We start from the raw sequence: 13,765 nt of genomic DNA, 5'->3' as shown, positions 1-13,765 counted from the left end.
TCTTAGTTGCTGAGATGTTGGGGTTCAATTGAGAAAACACTTGCCTATACCTATTAGTTCCAAAGTACATCCTACTCTTTCCTGTATCAACTTTAGAGTTTGGGGTCTGATATTAAGATCTTTGATCCATTTTGAGTTAATATTGGATTAGGGTGATAAACATGGATCTAGTTTCAGTTTTATGCAGACTGCTAACCAGTTTTCCCAGCAGTTTTTGTTGAAGAGGCTGCTATTTCTCCATCATATATTTTTAGTGTCTTTGTCAAAGATAAGTTGGTTATAGTTGTGTGGCTTCATATCTGGGTCCTCTATTCTGTTCCACTGGTCTTCATGTCAGTTTTTGTGCCAGTACCATGCGTTTTTATTGTTATTGCTTTGTAATATAGTTTGAAGTTGGGTATCGAGATACCTCCAGCACTTTTCTTTTTACTGGGTATTGCCTTGGCTATTCGTGGCCTCTTGTGTTTCCAAATAAATTTAACGGTTGATCTTTCAATCTCTTTGATGAATGTCACTGGGATTTTGATGGGAATTGCATTAAACGTGTAGATTGCTTTTGAGAGTATAGACATTTTTACTATGTTGATTCTACCAATCCATGAGCATGGGAGGTCTCTCCACTTTCTATAGTCTTCCTCAATCTCATTCTTCAGAAGTTTATAGTTTTCCTTGTAGAGTTTTTTCACATCTTTTGTTAGGTTTACACCTAGGTATTTGATTTTTTTTTTGAGGCTATTGTAAATGGAATTGTTTTCATATGTTCTTTCTTAGTTTGTTCATTAGTAGTGTACAGAAATGCTAATGATTTTCTATGTTGATTTTATATCCTGCTACCTTGCTGTAGCTATTGATGGTGTCTAGGAGCTTTTGAGTAGAGTTTTTTGGATCTTTAAGGTATAGGATCATGTTGTCTGCAAATAGGGATATTTTGACAGTTTCTTTACCTATTTGTATTCCTTTTACTCCTTCTTCTTGCCAAATTGCTCTGGCTAGGAATTCCAGTACTATGTTGAATAGGAGTGGAGATAGTGGGCGTCCTTGTCTCATTCCTGATTTTAGAGGGAATGGTTTCAGGTTTTTCCATTAAGTATTTTGCTGGCTGTAGGTTTGTCATATATAGCTTTAATAATGTTGAGGTACTTTCCTTCTATTCCTAGTTTTCTTAGAGCTTTTAGCATGAAATGGTGTTGGATCTTATCAAAGGCTTTTTCTGCATCTCTTGAGATGATCAATTGGTTTTTGTCTTTGCTTCTGTTAATGTGGTGTATTACATTCATTGATTGTCGTATGTTGAACCACCCCTGCATTCCTGGGATGAAGCCTACTTGGTTGTGGTGAATGATTTTTTTGATGTGTTGTTGAATTCGGTTTGCCATTATTTTACTGAGGATTTTTGCATCAATGTTCATTAAGGAGACTGACCTATAGTTCTCTTGTTTGGAGGTGTCTTTGCCTGGTTTTGGGATAAGTGTAATACTGGCTTCATAAAATGTGTTAGGCAGTTTTCCTTCCCTTTCTATTTCATGAAACAGTTTAAGGAGGATTGGTATCAGTTCTTCTTTAAAGGTCTGATAGAATTCAGCAGAGAATCCATCAGGTCATGGACTTTTCTTTTTGGGGAGACCCTTGATTGCTGCTTCAATTTCATTTTGTGTTATAGATCTATTCAGGTGTTCAATGTCATCTTGGTTCAGTCTTGGATGATCATAAGTATCTAGAAATTTGTCCATTTCTTCAAGATTTTCAAATTTATTTGAATATAGGTTCTCAAAGTAGTCTCTGTTGATTTCCTGGACTTCCATGGTGCTTGTTGTTATCTCCCCTTTTGCATGTCTGATTTTACTGATTTGGGTTTTTTCTCTCCTCATTTTAGTCAGGTTTGCCAGGGGGTCTATCAATCTCATTTATTTTTTTCAAAAAAACAACTTTTTGTTTCATTACTTCTTTGTATGGTTCTTTTGGTTCCTATTTCATTGATTTCAGCTCTTATTTTTATTATTTCTCTCCTATTTGTTTTGGGATTTGCTTGTTCTTGTTTTTCTAGGAGTTTGAGATGTATCATTAGGTCATTGATTTGGGATCTTTCAGTCTTTTTAATATATGTACTCATGGCTATAAACTTTCCTCTCAGGACTGCCTTTGCTGTGTCCCATAGGTTCCAGTAGGTTGTGTCTTCATATTCATTGACTTCCAGGAACCTTTTAATTTCCTCTTTTATTTCATCAATGACCCATTGTTCATTAAGCAATGAGTTATTCAGTTTCCAGCTGTTTGCATGTTTTTTGTCTTTATTTTTGTTGTTGAGTTCTAGTCTTACTGCATTGTGATCAGATAGAATGCATGGTATAATTTCTATTTTCTTATATTTGCTGAGGCTTGCTTTGTGCCCTAGGATATGATCTATATTGGAGAAGGCTCCATGGGCTGCTGAGAAGAACATATATTTTGTAGAATTTAGATGAAATGTTCTGTAGACATCAACTAGGTCCATTTGGTCTAGGTATGTTTTAGATCTAGGATTTCTTTATAGATTTTTGTTTGGATGACCTATCTATTGATGATAGTGGGGTGTTAAAGTCTCCCGCGACCACTGTGTTGGAGTTAATATATGCTTTTAGGTCCTTCAGAGTATGTTTGATGTAATTGGGTGCATTGACATTGGGTGCATATAGGTTGATAATTGTTATTTCCTTTTGGTCTATTTCCCCTTTTATTAGTATGGAATGTCTTTCCTTATCTTGTTTGATCAATGTAGGTTTGAAGTCTACTTTGTCCAAGATAAGTATTGCTACTCCTGCCTGTTTTCGGGGGCCATTGGCTTGGTAAATCTTCTTCCAGCCTTTCATCCTAAGCCTATGCTTATTTCTTTCAGTGAGATGGGTCTCCTGTAAGCAACAAACTGTTGGATCTTCCTTTTTAATCCAGTTCATCAAATGGTGCCTTTTGATGGGGCAATTAAGTCCATTAACATTAAGTGTTAGTACTGATAGGTATGTGGTGATTCCTGTCATTTAGTTGCCTTAGTTGTTTGAGGGTTTGATTGTGTGTAGCTAAATTGATGTTACTCTCTACTTTCTTGCCTGCTCTTTTCCTATAGTTTGGTACTGCCTGCCCTTTCATGGTTATTTTGGGTTTCACTTTCTGTGTGCAGAATCCCTTGAAGAATCTTTTGTAGTGGTGGCTTGGTGGTCATATATTGTTTTAGTTTCTGCTTATCATGGAAGACTTTTATTGCTCCATCTATTTTGAATGATAATTTTGCTGGGTAGAGTATCCTAGGGTTGAAGTTATTTTCATTCAGTGCCCAGAAGACCTAACCCCAAGCTCTTCTTGCTTTTAATGTTTCTGTTGAGAAGTCTGCTGTGATTTTGATTAGTTTACCTTTGTATATTATTTGTTTTTTCTCTCTTACAGCCTTTGATATTCATTCTCTAGTCTCTGTACTTGTTGTTTTAATGATAATATGTTGGGGGTAGTTCTATTTTGTTCAGGTCTGTTTGGAGTTTTGGAGGTTTTCTGTACCTGTATGTGCATAGTTTTCTCTAGATTTGGGAAATTTTCTGTAATTATTTTGTTGAATATATTACATATTCCTTTTTCTTGTACCTCTTCTCCTTCTTCAATGCCCATGATTCTGAGGTTTGGTCTTTTGATAGTGTCAGTAATTTCTTGCATTTTCTTTCCACAGGTCTTGAGGTGTTGAACTAATAGTTCTTTGGTTTTTCCTTTAATTACCATTTCATCTTCAGGTTCTGAGATTCTGTCTTCTGCTTGTTCTAGTCTGCTGGATTTGTTTTCCATTTTGTTTTGCATTTCTGTTTCTTTCTTTTTTCTGAGGTTTTCCATATCTTGAGTCCCTTCTCTTTAATATTGTCTATTTTCATCCTGAGATCATTTATCTCTTTATTTATCATCTTCTTTGTTTTTCTTTGGTGTTTATACAGTGCTTCTATGGTTTCTTTACTTGTTCCTGTGATTTCTCAAATCTCTATTTTTGTTGTCTTGGAATTTTTTGAGTGTCTCCTGTATATTTTGGTTGACCATATCTAGTATCATCTCTATAAAATTCTCATTGATTATCTGTAGGATTTCTTCTTTTAGATTATTCTTGTGGGCTTCATTGGGTTCTTTGGCATATTTTATCTTTGTTTTGTTGGAGTCTGGTTCTGGGTATCTGATTTCTTCATTTCCCTCTGGTTCTTGTACTAATTTATTATTGGGAGGAAAATGGTTTCCCTCTTTTTTCTATCTTCCCATCATTGCCCTTGCTATTGTTACTGTTCCTGTACTGTGTATAATTCAGTACTGTCTAGCTTGTAATAATAACAATGGTAATATCTAGAATGGAAGGGTGAGAGGAGAGGGAAAGTAAAGAAGGTAAAGAAAATGGGAAAAACAAAACAAAACAAACAAACAAACAAAACCCAAACAAACAAACAAACAAAAAACAGAGCCAAAAAAATAAACAGGGAGAGATAGTGTGCTAATCAACAGTAAGCTAAACAGGCATTAAAGAGACAGAGAGAGGATTAAAAAAAAAAAAAAAGACAAAAACAAAAAAACCCCAAGTTCAAATGCAGTAAAGTTTCAGTTTTAATTATTTTGGTGTTAGTCCTTCAGCCTCCATTCGTGAAGACTTCTCAGTGTCTGTGAAGTAGTTCTGTCATTTTCTCATCAAAGGGGAAAAAACAAAAAACAAAACAAAAAATATATCCCAAATTCAAATGCTATACAGTTTCAGGTAGTCCTTCAGCATCTGGTGGTGTTGCCTCATCAAAGGAAGAGAAAAAAAAAGGGGGGAGTCTGGAGACAGTTTTGTGAATGTCTGTCTGAAGCTGTTTTCACCTGCCTCCTACTGTCAGCCATCTGCTGCTGCAGGCTTTGTTTATTTAGCGTTCTCCTGGATACATGTCCCTTTTGTTTTCTCCAGTATACAGCCCTACCCACCTTTTGCAATTGCTGTCTTGTTTTTAAATTTACAGTTCGTGTGGGGAGTGACCCTCCCCCACTCTCCAGTGGAGCTTTCCATAGACTGCCGACTGCCGCTGTTACAAGTCTTCCCCTCTCCAAGCACACTGGGGGAGGTGGCACCACACCTGTCTTCTCCAGCCCACTTGTTTATTTACAGTTTGCCTGAGGGATTGCCCTCCTCCACTCTCTGGAGCAGGGGCACCCTGCCCTCCTCCACTCTCTGGAGCAGGGCACCCTGCCCTCTTTGCTACATGTCTTTATTTTTTTCTCAGCTGCTTGTTTATTATTCAGTTTTTTTTCTCTTTTTTTTTACCCCCCTGGGTGGGGGTCCGTCTGTCCAGGGGGCTATGCTGATCTGACCCAGGGTTGTCTGTGGGAGTACCACCTGCTGCTTAGCTCACCTGGTGGTCTGCTTCTCCCAAGCAGGATAGGAGCTGGAGTCTGGTGGTGCGGGAGCCCCCCTGGTTTCTCCATTTAACGTGGAGTGGGGATGCTATGCACGGGCTGGAGGTGTGGAGGTGTCAGAGTTTTGCCTCTTCTTGATGGTTTTTCCTGCAAAGTTTATCTCCAGTGTCTCTCCAAGATTTTACATTAGGAAGCATGCTTTCTGCTTCCTCCCTCTAGTTGCCATCTTGGAATCTCCTCGCTATTAGGATTTTGAATCTAAGATCCTTCCTGGGATTTGGTTTTGGTTTGTTTTTGTAGTGCTGGAGATCAAACCCAGAGCCTCACACATGCTAGGCAAGCACACTACCACTGAGCCACATCCCTGCCCACCCACCCTTAGAATTTTAATGTAGAGAAATAAAAAATTGAAATCCAGAATCCCAACAGTAGAGGTGTCCTACAGTTCAAATACCAAGTAAGATTTGCAAATAAATCACTAATTATAGCTAACTTTTTAAAAATTACACTTCTCATAAACACTGGAGAAAATTATGGGCTCCACATCCAAGTGAATGAAATGATTTTTATTAATTCTAGGTGGTGTGCCATTTCAGATATATTCACTCACCCTCAACAGCAGGTGGGCTCTTACATGTACTCCCCACAACCCATCTCAATCTTGTCTAAAGTCTAGGATTATAATGAAAGGAGAGTGTGGTTAGTCAAATTAATTCTACAAGCTTTACCTTAATGATCCTTTTTACCATCCATTGAAACCAAAGTAGTAATTTGCCAGTTATTGGCATTGTGAGCTGTGTAGGGCCAAGGCCTGATGTTGAATTGCCTTATGTCTCTTACAAAGACAAACTTAAATTCAGAAGAGATACAGCCACAAATATCACATCCTGCCAGAGACTTTATTTTGGATACACCTGATATTTATCAATACTCATTTCATAGAGAGTTTGTGAAGATTACATGGATAGGAAGGAACATTTTAATACTATACTCATCGTGAGCCCAAATAGATGTTATTTATTATCCCTAAGTCACAGTACTTTCCTGCATCATCTTTTGGGCCCCTAATTATTTGGAAGGTTTTATGACCTCTGGTGATGAGTAGTGATGATGAAAGTAACTAAGGAACCCTGCAGCAAAAGTATAGGCTATGAGTAAGCAAAGAATTGTTTCCGTCTTCCCATCTACTAGCTCCTGCTTGAGAATCTGACCTAAAGAACAGGTGTAACTACCACTCACTCCATCTCCAAGCCACTAATCCCTGTTAGATGACAAAATGCACATACCTCTATGAATATTAGAAGCAACTAAAACTGTTAGAGGCTCATCTGTACTAACAAGATTCTTTGAGAATGTAAATTTCTCTAAGTGTTAACTCTATTTTACACTTCTTTCTCTACTAGTTCATAACCTCCTGAACTACATGAGGGACTCATAGCTTATTCTTTTCTCATTCTCAGAACCAAGCAGAGGACAGATGATTTCTGTCCCCCAACTAAATCTTTCTGTTGGGTAGAAAAATGATGGCTGATTTTTTTTTTCAGTGTCAACTCCACATTTATTTATTTATTTATTTATTTTTCCTTTTTCTTTTATTATTTATATGTGCATACAAGGCTTGGTTCATTTCTCCCCCCTGCCCCCACCCCCTCCCTTACCACCCACTCCGCCCCCCTCCCCCCCCAATACCCAGCAGAAACTATTTTGCCCTTATTTCTAATTTTGTTGTAGAGAGAATATAAGCAATAACAGGAAGGGACAAGGGTTTTTGCTGGTTGAGATAAGGATGGCTATACAGGGCATTGACTCACATTGATTTCCTGTGCGTGGGTATTACCTTCTAGGTTAATTATTTTTGATCTAACCTTTTCTCTAGTACCTGTTCCCCTTTTCCTATTGGCCTCAGTTGCTTTTAAGGTATCTGCTTTAGTTTCTCTGCGTTAAGGGCAACAAATGCTAGCTAGTTTTTAGGCGTCTTACCTATCCTCACCCCTTCCTTGTGTGCTCTCGCTTTTATCATGTGCTCATAGTCCAATCCCCTTGTTGTGTTTGCCCTTGATCTAATGTCCACATATGAGGGAGAACATACGATTTTTGGTCTTTTGGGCCAGGCTAACCTCACTCAGAATGATGTTCTCCAATTCCATCCATTTACCAGCGAATGATAACATTTCGTTCTTCTTCATGGCTGCATAAAATTCCATTGTGTATAGATACCACATTTTCTTAATCCATTCGTTGGTGGTGGGGCATCTTGGCTGTTTCCATAACTTGGCTATTGTGAATAGTGCTGCAATAAACATAGGTGTGCAGGTGCCTCTGGAGTAACCTGTGTCACAGTCTTTTGATGATGGCTGATTTTTAAGTGTCCAGTGCTACAGGGAGGCTAGTCTTTGCCATGAGTAATAATGGAGCTTTTCTGGACAATCAGGAAGCTTCAGAGAGGCTCTGAGTCCCAGGGTATTACAGGTAAGTTGTCACCTTGGATAACCTTGTCAAAGTTCTTGCTGGCAGCCATTTTCCTTCATGCTGTGGTGGGGGTCTCTCAAGGTGTCTAGGCCTTTCCTTGTTTTGACTTTAAAAGAAGAGGAGAGGAGAGGAGAAGAGAGGAGGAGGAGGAGACAGAGAGAAAGAGAGAGAGAAAGAGGGAGAGAGAGAGACTATGTATACTTGCCAAAGCATAAGAGAACACTAAAACTAAATGACAATGGGTGGGAGGGAGTAACCTAAGGCTGTGTGTTAAGTAAATAAATAAATATAATATGAACGCCTTCTCTCAATTATACATTGACAGTGTAGAACATTCCCTTCATTACTTTATCAGTGATGGGCTTTACATTGTGAATTTCTCAAAAGTTAAGCCTATGAAATGAACTCCAAGAGCTCTAAAAACTCACTACTGTTTTAGACTGTTTTGTTATCTTTCTGGTAACATCTCTACATCTAACTGACTATGAGATATGGTAACAGGATAGAAACAGTACATAAATTAAGATGTCTGATAGGTAATCACTTCAATTACAGGATTTAGACTCAGGATGGAAGAGGGGGTTGAACACTGTAGAGAAGTGGATGGAGTATACTTGGAATCACTACTGAGTAGAATTCTCAAACTCAGTCAAGGTTAAACCAATAAGGAAAGTGATATGGACAAGAATAGGCAGCAAGGAGACAATCAGGAATAAAGTGGCCCTTGTAAAAGGAAAGGGGGTTGCATTGAGGCACACAATGAGATGCTGTCCTAGAACTCTGGGAAAATAAACTTGGATGGCATGTTAACATGGATTTCTACAGTGCAGAAAAGGATGGTTTCCCCGTCTTCTAGGAAGATAGTTCTGATAGGTAGTTAGAAAGCAATGAAGACAAATATCCCTAAATGTAAAAATGATAAAAGAAAAGAAAGAAAAAAAGACAAACATCCTTTTTGTTGTTGAATTGCAACAAAGTTTGCCAACTTCACACATTTTACATCCACACAAAATTAAATAAAAGCAGAAACTGGTAGAGAATATTTCCTTCTTTCTTTCTTTTTTTTTTTTGTGGTACTAGGGTTTGAACTCAGGGCCTACACATTGAGCCACTCCACTGGCCCTTTTATGATGGTTTAATGGAGATAGGGTCTCAAGAACTATTTGCCTGGGTTGGCCTCAAACCTCCATGGGATGCCCCAGATCTCTGCTTCCTGAGTAGCTAGGATTACAAGTATAAGCCACAGGTGCCCAGCTGTGGAATAGATTTCTTAAATTAAAAAGCAACATAAAATGACATGGGATTTTGCAATCATGACCTCCAAGCTGCCACAGTTATTATCATGAACCTTAAGCAAGTCACCTAACCATCCTGAGTTTGAGTTTCTTCATCAAAGAAAACCTGGCACCTCTCAGTGTGGCAATGCATGTGGAAGCAGGCTGTACCCCCCAAATGCTCTCCTATTATTGAATTCAGCACTTCATTCCAGCAAGCTAGAATTCCTTACTTCAACCCGCCTTGGACTGGGGGTGAAGCTCAAGTGGTGCAGTGCTTGCCTAGCAAGTAGGAGGCCCTGGGTTCAAAACCCAGTGCACACACACACACAAGCTATTTGAACCTACCTTCACTGGGGAGGTCTGAAATAATAGTTTCCTGTCACATGCTCTTTGGACTGTTTGGGCATCCTGTGCTGAATAAAACTTGATGAAGTAGAGCCCAAGCCAGGCCACAACAGCATTTGGGAAGACCCGGACTGAACACAGAAGGCCAAATTGGGAGAATGCTATGAATAGAGAATGCTGTGGAGTGACCCATGACAAGTGCACGTCTGGAAATAAACCTGCATATCCCCTCCTATTCCCCAAACCCTTCTCCATGACAGGGCAGCTCAGAGTGCTTCACACTAATTGAGTTGAGTTTTCCTTGCTGACAGGCACCCCTCTGCATCTCTGTAACATCTGTAACATCTGTAGCACTGGCTGGCTGCTGGGGACCCCTCTAGAACTGAGAGTCCCCCTCAGTGGAGTCTCGGGGGTGACTTGCTAAGACAGGACCCCAGACCTCCCAATCATCAGATGAGAAGCTTCCTTCACTCCTCTCCCACCCTGGCCCTGACTCACATGCAAGGCCTCAGCTGAGAGTCCAGGGCTCAGCTCTCACACCAGCAAGATTTTGTCACTCTTGGTGAGAACCACAAACCACACCAACTCTTTCACCCTATAGTCAAAGCACATCCATTTTGCCCTGTGGAGAAAAAAGACATGGTTCTTGCTTTCACCTCAGAACTTTCTTCTCCATCCACCAGACCAGTTCCTGGGAGGTCTTCTCTGTGGACAATCCAAGAATCCCCTTCATCACTAGCTCTCTGGTCTGTCCTCTTGGCCCCTCTGGTTCTTTATGTTTCCCTCATTCCCACATTTTAAAATCCTTATCTCCCTCTGAAAGTATACAGCACTGTTTTACAGGACTGAAAGTAATTTTTAAAAAATCCCAGGGGCAACCACTGACTCTTCAGAAAGACCAGCCCTGATAATCGCCTTGTCCCTTCCCAGATGGTGTTTTGAGTCTACAAGGCACCCAGCTCCTTCCACACTCATAGCTGCCTGTAGAGGCAGTCATTTATATTACTTACAATTCTAATTGAAAGCACAGAAAAAGAAAGTGGCCATCTGAGCATCCACTATTGAGAAGTTGAAAGCTTTGACTGTGTCTGCCTGTTGAATGAGCATCACACTTTAAATTATGAGAGAGCCCTGGGGCAGCCATGAGTTCATTGCTTAACTTCTCCCACACCTACAGCTGATTGGATAGGGGGAAACATGGTCCAAACTGAACCAATCAGATTCTCTAGATCAGGATCTTGGACTAGGACTGAGCCTCCTCATTCTCTATGGTTGCTGAGGACTTTAGCTCATAAATCTGGGGCCTATAATCTGTCTTGTGAACTGGGGAGCAGAGGAAGCCGGTCTGCAGAGACCAGAGTGGCACGAATGCACCAACAGAATCAGGAACCTGCCAAAGAAAGCTTCCGAGAAATTCTGGCCTGGTTCCATGCTCTTGCTGAGGCCCAGCTGCATACCTTCAGTGGGCTGAGTGAAACACCTCCTCCTCCTCCAAAATAAAGTCCCCTCAGCTAGCTCAAGTTGTTTTCTGTTACTGCAACCAAAAAGAGTTTTGTTCAATACAATATCAGAGAAATAACCAAAGCTAGGCCTTCTAACTCAAGCCTTTCTGTGGCAGGGAGGCAGGGAGGGGGAAGAGAGATTAATGAATGCTACAGTAAAAGGAAAACCAGAGTTGGGGAATGTTACCTGGAGACCAGAGGAGGGTCACCTCACCCCAGAGGTTAAAACAGCCAATGAAATAACATATGATTATGTATGGGACAAGCTGTACCCCCTCAATTTCTGTAACCTCCTCTAAATTGTATATAAGGAAAGCCCCCTTAGTTCTGTGTGCTCATCCTTTGGACATGAGTCCACTGAGTTGATGCTGGCTTGCTTAATAAATTTTCTTCCCAAAAGCTTTGGTGCCCTCTCAGTCTCTGTCTGAGCCCTCCTGCAACATTTCTGGGGGCCCACCCAGTGTCACCAGCTCAATGTCCCCAGCCTACCAGGAGGGCTGTCCCTGCCAGGCGCTACCAGATCTTGTTGATCAGGTGGTGGAAGCCTCTCTCCCAATAAGCCAAGGAGGTGAGTTCCAGTTGCACAAAGGAACCCGGGAAGGCTCAGGAACCAACCTGGGAGCCCTGCTCATCAGACTGGTAAGAATCTGTGTTCAAATTCAGACCTGCCTCAGAAGGCAGAAGGGGAGTCTGATCCACTCTCAAAAGGCACCTAGTAACCACCCTTTTTGGGGGGTGAAACCATGTATTTCAGGTTCAGGGAGAGGGGTGGAAGTACTGTGCTAGGTGAGACTATGTGAAAGTGTAAGCCTGAGACATAGCCTGGTTATGAAGCAAGTGTGGAGTCCTAATCTGCAGGTCCATGGCGAACTCATATGGTCTAGGGTGAGCCCTAACAGGACCTCCAGTCCAGGGATTATAAGGTCTCATTATGGCCAAGAGATGCCTAAATCCCCATGAGGGGAGCAGCCAGAGATGGACAAAGCGAGTGGTGTTATTTATTTTCCCCTGTGTGCCAGAGAGGAGGACCCCTTACCTCCTCTCCACAGCCCTTGTCCCTCCTGTCTTTGTCTCTGTCTAGACATCTAACAAGTGGGAGGAATGGGAGGAGGTCAGAGTAAGAACAACCCCCTAGAATGCATGCTTAAGAACTTTAAAAAGGAATAGAGATTATAGAGTCAAACTTACTCCTGGCAAGCTTAGGACATTCTGTGAAATAGATTGACCTACTTTTGGTGTAGGATGGTCCTTAGAGGGGTCATTAGATAAGGTCATAGTCAATAGAGTTTTTTGAAGTGGTTGTAGGGAAGCCTGAAACACCCAGATGGTTCCTTTTATTGATGGTTGGCAGGATGCAGTCCTCAGTCAGCCCATATGGCTAAAGCCCCACCTAGAGAAAGCATGTAAGGTTATGGTAGCCAGGGTGGCAGCAGCTTCCAAGTATAGGAAGCAATGTAAAAAGCCAGAGAAATCCATACTAGTGGGGGACCCCAAGGAGTCCCCACCCCCTTATGTGCCACAATACAGATTAGAGAATTTCTAGGAGCTGCAGGTTTCTGCTGGATCTGGATCCCCAGTTACTGTCTCTTGGCAAACCCCTTTATGAAGCCACAAAGGAGGGAGAGCATGAATCCATGGTATGGGGAGAGAAACAAAGAAAAGGCCTCAAAAAAAATTAAGAGGGCAGTCACAAATACCCCTGTTCCAGGCCTGCCAGATAGTATAAAGCCCCTTTTCCTATATGTACATGAGAGACTAGGAGCTGTAGGAGTCTTGACCCAGTTGCTAAGTTCCTGGCACTGCCTGGTGGCCTATTTATCAAAGCAACTTGATTCAGTTTCCCCAGGCCAGCCTCCCTGTCTATCCAACCTGGCGGCTATTGCCATCTTGGTGGCTGAAGCAGACAAACTTACTTTGGGACAAGAACTCACAGTCCAAGCTCCCCACTCTGTTTTGACTCTCATGGAATATAAAGAAAATTATTGGTTAACAAACTCCCGAATGATCAAATATCAAAGCATGTTATGTAAAAACCTGCATGTCCAGCTAGAGGTTGTTAAGACTGTAAACCCAGCCACCCTACTACTGGTTGATTCAGGCCCACTGGAGAATGACTATTTAGAGGTTATGGATGATGTGTTCTCCAGCTGGCCAGACTTAACCAACCAGCCCATTAGTCATCCGGACATTGAGTTTTTCATGGATGGCAACAACTTTGTCTGAAAAGACACACGCTTTGCCGGACATGCAGTAGTGACTCTGGATACTGTCATTAACTCAGGAGAAAAAAGTGTTAAATATGGACAAAAAAATTCTAAAATTACTAAAAGCTGTATGGGCCCCTAAGCAAGTAGCAGTCATGCACTGCTGAGGGCACCAGAAGGGGAAGACAACAGCTGGTTGGGGAAATCAAAAAGCTAATAGGAAAGCCAAGCGAGGAGCCCTCATAGGAGGACAAACCTTGGCCTCACTGGCAGATACCTTGTTTCTGTGTCCTTTATCTGAATGGGATCCATGGCATACTTCACAAAAACAGGTTTGGTTTGAGACTGAAGGAGGAAATTTTCTACTGGACTGATGGTGGAAGTTTACTGATGGCCACACTGCCATACCTGAGTCACTGGCTCCCACATTTGTCAAGCAGTTCCATAAAGGAACTCACTTAGGGCAGACAGCTCTTGAGACCACCTTGGCCCAGCATTTTTATGTACCCAAGCTCTTCAACATAAATAAGACAGTATGAAAAAGGTACAGTCTGTGTGCCAGAAACAATCCCTGATACTTTCTGGTGTTTGT

At 41.2% G+C, this 13,765-nt stretch overlaps 1 pseudogene; it reads right to left on the bottom strand.

Annotated features, from left to right (window-relative positions):
• The window catches only part of LOC109693880 (RAD52 motif-containing protein 1-like), a 70,211-nt pseudogene that overhangs the window by 2,538 nt on the left and 53,908 nt on the right, over positions 1-13,765 (bottom strand).

The sequence above is a fragment of the Castor canadensis genome, chromosome 11, assembly GCF_047511655.1.
Source record: "Castor canadensis chromosome 11, mCasCan1.hap1v2, whole genome shotgun sequence".
Taxonomy (NCBI): Eukaryota; Metazoa; Chordata; class Mammalia; order Rodentia; family Castoridae; genus Castor; species Castor canadensis.
The sequence above is the reverse complement of the archived record's forward strand: the minus strand, read 5'-3'. Positions and strand labels throughout refer to the sequence as shown.